Below are 11,618 nucleotides of genomic sequence, written 5' to 3' on the forward strand. Positions count from 1 at the left end.
TGTTTAAATTTATTTTTTACACTGCTAACCTTCTTCTATTATCTCAATGGGACCCGAAAGAGATTAATATCACGTTATATTGGATCGCTATTTATGATAATCACACAATATATTGCTTTATATTCGAATGATTGATATGTATAATTATTTATCATATTTAACTGCACATACCTACACATATATTGTATTAAAATTAAAATGTCAGTGGTAGCAATCGGCGATTGCCAGCTGTTCTACTAGGCATAGCAGCCTAAGGTGGTGTAAGACGATATTGTGAAGGCCAGACTCCTGAATAGACTACGCATATGAGCCCAAATTTATATTGGCAGTGACGATTTGCAAATCGTAAAACTGACAAATCAGCGAAATATCAAAATGTCTGACGTGAATAAAAAAACTCATCCCGAACGGAAAACTATGGCGCCATCTATGCATAATTCACATTTGCCGGCCACAGACGGACAGTTCTCGTAACAGGTTGAACATGCCTGTTAATAACCATACAGTTATCTTTGGTAGATAATCTGCTGCGCCCATAGACGGACACTTTTCGACCTTTCAGATGTGTGCCATGTTCAAACTGCCAGCGACCTCCCACTCCCGTGTTTTTATAAAACTGTTGGAATTTCAACTCACCGAAAGTTTTCGGGTGACGTTAGCTAGCTGTGTCGTAAAGTAAGAGTAGCTGACGCGATTTGGCGGCAAATTTTGACAGTTCGTTCGATAAGAAGTATATTATTTTTGTTGCGTATTCTTTTGCTACTCATATTATATAATTACGAATATTGTGAAGTGTCAACTAGGTACCGCAAACAATATTTATTGTGTGTTGTTAATATGTCTGTACCAAATTAATATATTATATTATTCAAAACCAATAAGTAAATTGTTTTGGTGATTGAATAAAACATATTACATAAATTTAATGTATATAACCCTGATTTAAATAAAACAATACGTATGTATTTTATCTTAATTAAATTTTATTAAAACAACAATTAGTATACTATGAATAATTTATTCAAAATAAAAGAATCTGGACATATATTTACACAAACAATAAATTGTAATCATAATAAATCTAACAAAGTAAAAATATTCGTATATCAAACGTTCGTTCAAGTATACCCTACTTAAAACTAATTTAACACATGGTACCCCTGTGAATGATCTCGGCGAACATAACCTCCATAGTTTTTGACACTTGATCTGCCACAGACAATAACTGTACGTATATGGGCACGTCTGTTGACAGTTCGACAGATTTAAATGGGGTAGTTAAACTGATCTGTGGTGTGGCCACTAACGTACTGACTAACGCACTAACGAGAACTGTCCGTCTGTGGCCGTCTAATGTTCAGAGAAAAATGTTATTTTGTCTTGTCTATGTGTGAGTTTCATTTTCAACGTCATGTTATGGTTGTGTGTGTATTTTGTATGGAGATATTTTGTTTCCAAATAATTCCACGACGGCAGCACCATACGGTCAAGCGTCGGCTAAGTGTTGACAGCATGTTGCCAATTTGAGCAATTATTATGGTTTCGATTTCTATCTATTCGTTAATATACAAAAATACAAAATTAAATTTAAATAACTGCCGTAAAAATTAATAAATAATATTTTTAATAGAAACGATAATCGTTTTTTGCGATAAATTGCGTCTAAACCGAGATTTTTCGATTTTAATTGCATGCTTTCTAACCTCTAAATCGATGTTTTTTAAATTTAAAAAAAAAGATATAAGGATATAATAAATTCCAATTTACGTTTAGCGTTTCGCTAGGTAATAGATTTACGTATATTTTTATCGTAATTTTGATAATAAATCTTATGTCATTCATTCTTACCACCCGATAGATGTGTACCGAATTTGACACGTATTTTTGGTATATAGAACTCCACGATGCATCTTAATTTTTTATTTTATTTTTCTCATTACTTTTGAATATATATTTACCGATTAATAAACTTTTCTAGCTATTTTTCGATAACAACTTTACCTAGAGACATCACCTTAATGCCAGCGCTCCATTGGCGAGCCAAAAGTCCGACGACAATAAGTCTACAGATTTTTCTACGTTCTGCTACTGGCCAACAGACGTTCAACGAAACGAGTATATAATTAATTTGACGAGTAAAACAGTCGACTTTGACAGCATAGATAATATACGTATATCTGACAGTTAAATCGTGATGGCGTTAAATGATACCGACGTTTTATGTTTTTTGGGTTATTGGGTGGCAGATAATGTAATAACGAAGCAAAGGGTACACAAATACTGGGTGAAACATTGGATAAGGAAACGAACGACATTATCCCACACAAATTTAATACGAGAATTGCGTTTGCAACCGAGCGATTTCCGCAATTATTTGCGAATGTCGGAGGATGTATACACAGAACTGTATAATTTGGTCTCCCCATTTATTAAAAAAAAAAATACTATGATGAGGGAAGCTATTTCTCCTCATGATAGATTATGTGCAACCCTGCGATTTTTGGCTGCCGGCGGAACATTCACTGACTTGCATTATAGAACTGCGATTGGAAGACAAACTCTGGGCAAGATAATTCCCGAAACTTGCCAAGTCATCATTGACGTTTTGAAAGGAGAATATTTCAAGGTGTGTATTATATTATACGTCATCTAATAAAGTTGGGCAAATTTACAAATATATCATTAAAAGTAGACATTGGTTGGTCTTATAAAGTGAACGCTTAGTGGATTGTTTTACCTATATAAATCATAGACGGCAACATCATAAGAATGGCAGACAAGATGCATTTGAGATAGGTATATATATAGTCACAAATAAGGCCAAATATTCAATAGACCATTAGAATGCTGTACCTAGCCAGGACTCTCCATATAGGCTGTAAGCAAGCTGCTTAATTATTCCTGTTGAATGTATTGTAATACTAGTCATATTCTTCGAAAAGCAAGCATGGAATTTGATTTCTAAATGAGGCCACATAATAATATAGGTTTGCTAACATAGCTCAAATACTTACCATTTGTTGTATCGCTTAAGCTAAGGTTTATAGGCATAAAAACAAACAAAAAAACAAATATTTTTACAAGATATTTATTCATACAAAAAACATTAATTTATTATACCGGCTTTTGTACATTTTTGCTTAATATACGATAAACTGGTTGAGTATGAACAGTAGTTGCTGGCATTATTTTGTCACTTTGTCCCATTAAGGCAACTTCATGCATCAGCTTCTCGGCCAGCAATCTTTGTCCCTGTGACATCGATCGTAGTTTCATGGCCATCATTTTGCCAAAAACATCAAATTCATCTTCAGTCTTGCTTAGTTTGTCGGTGATTAATTCTAACACTTTGTTGGCGCTATCATTCGATTTTTTTCGTTTGAACGATGGGGGTTCTGGTGCTCTATTGAGATTCGACCTTGGAGTAGTCGACAATGTGGATGTTGAAGGCGAATATTCTATCTGTAAATAAAATGTTGATTATTTTTTGTTGCAGTTCCCTGATACGCACGAAGAAATGGAGACGATTGCAGAAGAATTTAATAGTAAATGGCAATTTCCAAATTGCCTGGGCGCAGTTGATGGGAAACACATTGCAATCGTGCCACCTGCAGGCGCCGGCTCCCACTTTTATAATTACAAACATTTCCACAGCATTGTTTTGATGGCGATTGCAAATGCTAATTATGAATTTATTTATGTTGATGTTGGAACAAATGGACGTATTTCTGATGGAGGCGTACTGAGAAAATCTGATTTTTTCAAACGTTTAGACGAAGGCAGATTAAAAATACCTGCACCAAAAAAACCTACTGCTAATTCTGATGCACTGCCATTTGTTTATATTGGCGATGAAGCCTTTGCATTACGTAACGATTTCATAAAGCCGTATTCACAAAGGCAATTAAATCACAGTAAAAGAATATATAATTATCGGACATGCAGAGCCAGGCGAATTATAGAAAATGTTTTTTGGCATTTTAGCTGCTAGATTCCGCATTTTTCAAGCTCCAATAAACATGAAAATTGAAAATATCAATACAGTTGTATTAACTTGCTGTGTGCTGCACAACTTTCTTCGTCGCAAATCAACACATACTTATACTCCTTCTCATGACCTTGATAGGGAAAATCCTGAGACAGGTTTAATAGAGCTCGGACTGAGGTCACAGGACACCTTAGCGCCTTTGGAAGCAACGACTAATCGGAACTCGACTGCCAATGCTAAGAAAGCGCGAGGAGATTTCGAAAAATATTTTAATACTACCGGGGCTGTCACATGGCAAGAAAGTATGATAAGCAATAGATAAATTAAACCAATGTAACAATTTAGTTAAAATGTTTTACCTCAATACAATCTTCGTTGTTTAACGAGTTGGAGTAACTCTCATCAGGAGACATGTTTTCCAAATCGTCCACCATGCTGGATATTGAGCTCGATTCTGTAAAACAAAATGTAAATTGTTAAAATACAACATAATACTCAAACTTGTTTTTTATTATCTCTCCCCTAAGTACCCATTCCTTCATACGGTTAATATTGATATTGGTATAATTGGTGTAATCCAGTATATCGGGTATTTTCAAAATGTGTTTTCCGCTGTATTCCTCATAACCAAACTGTACCATTAATTTTGATTGATGATTGACGATTTATTGATTGTCTCTGAAGGAACCTAACTCGAGCGATTTTTGATTTTATGATCATTTCTTTTCTTCTTCTTTCGACCATGTCCGATCATAATATGGACCTCCACGGAGTGGAGGTTTGTATTGACAGATTTTGTTTTTACGAGAAATGGATGTCAGCCACTTGCTCAACATATTAGGTCCATACTCTGACTCATACACAAATTGAAATTCAATGTGTACTTGTCAGACCCAGGATTTGAACCTGGGACCCGACCACGACTCAATAAGCCGCGCTTCCACCGCCATGATCGTACCTATATATTATTATTTCTTACCTACCTCAGCAAAGAATAAATAATTTTATTGTGACTAGAAATGATTCATAGCTGTATGTTTTAATTGCTTAATAGTAGCTAATCTAATGCGATGTCACTTTCAGAGATACGACAATGTCATAGTCTGCACGTGTATAATAAATAGCTTTAAAGCATTCCCTCGTACCTATATATTATTATTATTTATTACCTACCTCGGCAAAGAATAAGAAATTTTATTGTGACTAGAAATGATTCATAGCTGTATGTTTTAATTGCTTAATAGTAGCTAATCTAATGCGATGTCACTTTCAGAGCTAGGTACGACAATTTCATAATCTGCACGTGTATAATAAATAGCTTTAAAGCATTCCTACGTACCTTCCATTTGGTCGTTCAAGAACTCCAAATTTTTATAGTACCACAGTTTGGGTAGATAAACTGCGTCTGTGCCGGCTCCGCTTCGATATGATGTCCTTACTTTATTTCTCTCCTTTCTGTAACCCGACCTCAATGTCTGTATTTTCTTTTTAACATCGTCGACCCTTGCCTGCGGCTCCACCTTGATTAAAATCTCCAAAAGTTCCGCATACGCCAAGGACTTGGCATCACGATTCTTGTATAGTGGGCTGGTCGTCTTCCACAACGATGGGTTGTCTTTAAAACAACTAATAAAATCTTCCAAGAAACTTTTCGAATGCACTCGTAGATCTACCATTGTTGTTATCGATGTGAGATGTCCGAACACTTTGAATGACAGTAAAATAATGATGGCGCTGTCGTCCGTCGGCATAGATATAAATAATGTGACGGTAAAGCGTGGTGAACGTACGAATTTCAGCGGCTCGGCGAGTAAAATATCAAACATGTTTGAAATCCAACGAGCCTGGTCTGCGGATTAAAAAGTCCGCAGACCTGGGGTGCTCCACGCGAAAAAAAAGTCCGAAGACTGTAAATCGTCTGACTTGCGTGCCAATGGAGCGCCGGCATAAAGAATATGTATGGAAATTGTAATGTCATATAATAAAAGAAATCAAGCAGATAGATAATATTTCTTTTTAGTTTATTGTCAGATAGATATTATTTCCATAAAAAACGCTAGGTATATGAACTTAAGAAAACTCTGTTTTTATTAAGCAATTAAAGAAGGACTTATTACAAAAAGATACAAAAAATATATTTAAAAGAACATGAAATAACATCAATTAAAAATAACTACCTAATTATCAAGGTAGGTAGGTACCTATATACAAAAATGTTATTGGAATGTTTTTTTGCAATAATAAAAATGTATTAGGTATTGATCTTTTCTGTATGGAATATTATCATAAAACTGATGACAATCTGCCGGTATTACTGCCGACAGTTGCTGAAGATGCTTCCATTTCGTAGTTGTGATGGGAATATTATAATACTATGGGAATTTGTTTGTATCGGGATGGTAGGGACGTTAAACTATCATCGAAAGAAATGTTATAATATAGGTATTTGTTTCGAATTTGGATTATACTCCAAAACTCGAATATCGTTTACTGTCGGATCAGATGATTATCGACCTGGCCTTATGGTAGGTAGTGAGATATCCCGGGTCCTGTGGCTAGCTCGGGATGTTGGTAGGACACAGGATTCACAAAAATTACATAATAAATAGAAATAGGTAGCAGTAAAATGTAAAAGTCTTGATTGTTTCGTTCGGAGAACGTGGTTTTTATATTTTGGCTATATCGACACACCATAAATTCACAATATTATTTTTATACATTACCGTATAAACTCTAATTCGCTTTAACTTTAAACTTAATTTTCTATATCCATTTCTCTTACTAATTTTTCACATCCATGCGTGGTTATGTCGTTTATTTTTACCTCTAGTCGTGGGGCCAATGTTGCCTCTTTCAAAGGCGACCCTCTACTGACTTTTTTCTATCGAACTGTGTTGCCATCCTTCCCTTACATACTCCTTATTATTAAATTCCTTTGGCTTTCGTCTCTTTTATTCGGTAAATCACATTCTTCTCTGACATACCTACAATTATTATAATTAGATACAATTCTTACGTGCTAAGTACATGTTGAATATTTTGACAGTTAATCAAGGAATTTTGGACGTACGTACGCCCATTGTTGACTAGGAGGTCAGGTGACATGGTTATACCTAATAATCAATTTAATCTATCTGGAGTGGCCTTATCATCATGGGTGTGACAGTAGTATATCGGTGGTACTCTTTCAATGAATATTTTTTGAAAAGAGTGTACCTGAACAAAAGCGATGCATGAGTGCAAGTGAAAAAGTATTCGGCACCCTTACAATCTTTGCGACACTCGCTAAAGTAAGATAAAAGTTCTACATATCTGTGGGCTAGTTTCCAAAAGTATCGCCATCAAATCGGGGCGAAACGCTTCACATAGCGTCGATAACTTGCGAGCTCGAGTTGCTAAAATTGATATTTTTTGTGTTAAACATAAAGTCAATGGTAAATATTTTTAGTTAATTAAGTAGAAAAGATGGTTCTGTGTGTTGTCTTAAAATGTGGTAGCCGTACTGATAAGCAAGAAGATTGTATTACTTTTTGATTGAGAATTTTTTGACAGTTCCATTAGGGATTGTGTTTCTAAAAAAAACTAACATTAGTGTTTCGAAATTTTTGTATCAGAAATTAAAATCTAAGAAATTTTTCTAAAAAGGGTGCTGGAGAATTATTACAAATCATTTTTTTGCCGTGTCTTTATTTGTCTAAGCCCAAAGGTATAGTTTATTGGCTTACAATTTTAATGTTTAAAATCATTCTGATAATTTTCATTTTTGGGGGGTATTATTTTCACAAAGCATAGATAGTGCGAAGTGATGTAAAGTAGGTATTCGTTTTATAACTTTGCACTTTTTACTACAGTGATGCATAAAATTATATCAAATTGATACCCCCAGGTTTTTAATAGGTTAAGAGACCCCCTTTGGGCGGTGGGCGGCTGAAATGAATGCCACACCCACGATTCTCTTATAAAATAAACGACATTGTCAGGTTTATCTCCGTCCGTTTTAATGTTATTTTTTTTTTAAATCCAATAACGTAAGTCCCACTTCGGGCGCATACCCACAACTAGTCTAAAATTGATGGAGAAGGTTTCTTCGCCTGATCTGATCGTCCAATCAGGGAGTGCGACAGCTCGCGCCTAAACCATCTAAGGATACAAGGGGTCGAAAAAGAGAGAAGGAGGGGAGTAAGACGAGGTCCCTGGTCAGAGGTGGACACCGCGTCTTACTGTTTACTAACTTTACTGTTTACTAACTCCGCGAATTATAATTTTTCTGTTTAACCTACTTTTCAAACAATTTTTGTATCAATAGGAATTGACTCGGTCAGTCTATCTTCCTCGCGTAGAAATCTATAAAAGTTCTACGCTGTAGCATATGTGTGTATTCGACTACGTACCAACTTTCAATCTCAGTTAAGTGATGTGAATCGTAATTTTTTTCTTGGCTATTAAGGCGCCCAAACTATTTATCTAAATAATTTCAAAACTCTATCTGCGGGTTGTATATTGCAGTGCTCCGCAACCGGTGTGCCGCGGAGCATTGCTTAAAAACAACACCAACAATTTTGTATGTTATACAATACTTACTTAATAGCCAAATTTGCGTACATGGCTGGTAATACATTTGAGCACCTGCATGAACTTCATAAAAAAGTTCCGAATGAAAATATATTGACGTGATCTGATAAATTAGAACGAGTTAAGACAAGGATCTCTACAAATGTACCGAAGGACCTACCAGACCACCAATGAAAACAAGCAATAAAATTTGGATCCGTCTCAAAAACATTTAACTTTTCTTCAAAAGAAATTTCATCATTACTTTCATACAATCAATACGACTGGATTCCTTTTGCAACCAATGCCAAAATTTTATCTTCTTCTTATTGTGCCATCCCCTAGCGGAGGTCGGCCACCATCAAGGCGATCTTATATTTGTCGTCTGCTACCCGGAACAGTTCGGTGGAGCTGCACTCGTACCAATCACGGAGGTTCTTAAGCCACGAAATACGGCGCCGTCCTCTGCTACGCTTCCCATTGATCTTTCCTTGAATAACAAGTTGGGGAATGCTGTATTTTTGTCCTCTCATAATGTGGCCGAGGTATTGTAGTTTCCTGGTTTTGATACTACGTAGAACTTTTTAAAATTTTAATTTTTTTTATAAAAGCGCTTAATTACGCTATTTTCTGGATTTCGGTTAATAAAGAATATCCTCGTATTTCTAATAAGGCCATCAAACTAAGTAAAGTAGGGCTAAAAACTTTTACGTTCATTGGAACAAACAAGCTCAGTGGGTCTATTCTATACTTATCGATCACTAAATTGATGAATAGTATCAAACTTAGGGTAGGTTTGTATCAAAATATTAGCACTTATTGTAACAATTACACGAAGCCGGTTTTTATTGTTGCAATAAGTGCGATATTTTAACAGCAGCAAGATAGGTGCTGTTAAAATATAGCACTTATTGCAACAATAAAAACCGGCTTCGTGTAATTGTTACAATAAGTGCTAATATTTTGATACAAACCTACCCTAAGTTTGATAATATTTTTCACTTTATCACTTTAGCGGTCGATAAGCATAGAATAGACCCACAGGTATCATATTATTAATCAGTTATTTTATTGATAATACAAATACATGGGAATATGTTTGGTTCTTCGTCGTGCGTTATGTATATTTAATTATTTATCAAATAAGTATGTATTTTAATTTTGGTGCATGTCCTCCACAAGGGGGCTCTAGCCTGAGGGGCCAAGCTCAGGGAGGGGCAGCGTGGCAGGTCAAGCAGATGAGTGAGATAAACACAAATTACAAATTTGCTCTAATAGCAAAAAAGTCGCCTGCGGCGCTGATTTACTTCGCTGGCCTTAATATTTTAACACATACGATTATGGGATACAATTTATTATTATTGTGTCAATATTCGACAAATAATTTATTATCGTTAATCCGACAACTAACCATAATTCAAGTGGATGTATTAATTAATACAAAAAATCGCTAAACATAGAATCAATACGATTAATTTTACCTATCACACTGACTTTAACCTTAGCGATAGGTAGGGGGCACCGAAGATTCTGATCTGTGGGTCTATTCTATACTTATCGAACACTAAATTGATAAATAGTATCAAATTTAGGGTAGGTTTGTATCAAAATATTAGCACTTATTGTAACAATTACACGAAGCTGGTTTTTATTGTTGCAATAAGTGCGATATTTTAACAGCAGCAAAATAGGTGCTGTTAAAATATAGCACTTATTGCAACAATAAGAACCAACTTCGTGTAATTGTTACAATAAGTGCTAATATTTTGATATAAACCTACCCTAAGTTTGATAATATTTATCATTTTATCACTTTAGCGGTCGATTAGCATAGAATAGACCCACTGGGGTCCATATTTTGGTGTATAAATTGTTTTACGTGTGGTGTGCCGCGGATTTATGGGAAGACCTTTAGTGTGCCGTGGGTGAGAAAAGGTTGCGGAGCACTGGTATATTGGACTGACTCCATACAAATAAATGAGTGTAGCCGTGCGAATTCCTACAAATAAAAATATATAAACTTGTGTATAAATTTAATTAATGTTCCGCAAACTTTTGGTGAAATACCTACCGTGCGTTCATAGTGTTTATTAATTAATTTAATAAATAAATAATTTTATAATCGTTTAGTGACCAACCTTAATCTCGAATGTGTATGTAGTTATAAACTATAAAACCTAATAATTGTGTTCATTTGTATTGTAAATTGTGATTGTGTCTGCAAACTTTAATGTGAACAATAACCATTAAAAATCTTTTGATCATTGCGTCTATTAATTTTATTGGTGCGTTCATCATTTAACATCAACCGACACCCTGTACCAACTGTCACCATCACACATATTATATGGACTCAACTCTCAACAGTGACCGCACACCGACGTGCCCTACCAACTTAACCCCTTCAAATGACCCACTTTTGAAAACCTACACTTACTGAGCTAGACCGAAGAGTTTAAGGGGACCGTGTATTTTGCACGGTACGACCGCCGACACGCGTACCGTCAGTGTCTCAACATTAGGTCGCGGTAAAGAGCGAGCGTGGTGACTGCTGCCACGTGACGTGTGACGTGTCTGCCACTTTACCTGCCCTTTCCCGAGGTGTCAAAATGATATTCACTTGTATTAATATAATATGTAGTACTAAATAAATAAATAGATAATATTATATTTAAAATTAATATGTTAAAATTTCAATAATTCTTAACACACATTATATAATATTGTATACTTATATTTCCTTAAAAAATGTTTTTTTTCTATAATTATTCAATATTCTTTCTCGTATATCTCTTTATCTAATTTCTTTATATTTTATGTTCTTGCTTTATATCTTGTTAGGCTTAACTATATTATAATTTATATGAAAACTTTGCTGGTTGCAATATCTTTTTTCTAGTCTATTTTTATATTATAAGTATATTTGTAATCTAGGTAAGTATGTAAGTGTTTGTTCTCCTTAATAAAAAAAATATAAATATAATAAAAATAAAATACTTTTAGAATATATTAAATCATTTCCATTCTAGAGCCGCGGTGCAAAGTTATGAAGCGTATACTCCACACCTACATTACAGTT

This window comes from Rhyacophila brunnea, unplaced genomic scaffold (assembly GCF_057557595.1).
Source record: "Rhyacophila brunnea isolate RB1 unplaced genomic scaffold, BYU_Rbru_1.0 scaffold_8, whole genome shotgun sequence".
NCBI classification, from domain to species: Eukaryota; Metazoa; Arthropoda; class Insecta; order Trichoptera; family Rhyacophilidae; genus Rhyacophila; species Rhyacophila brunnea.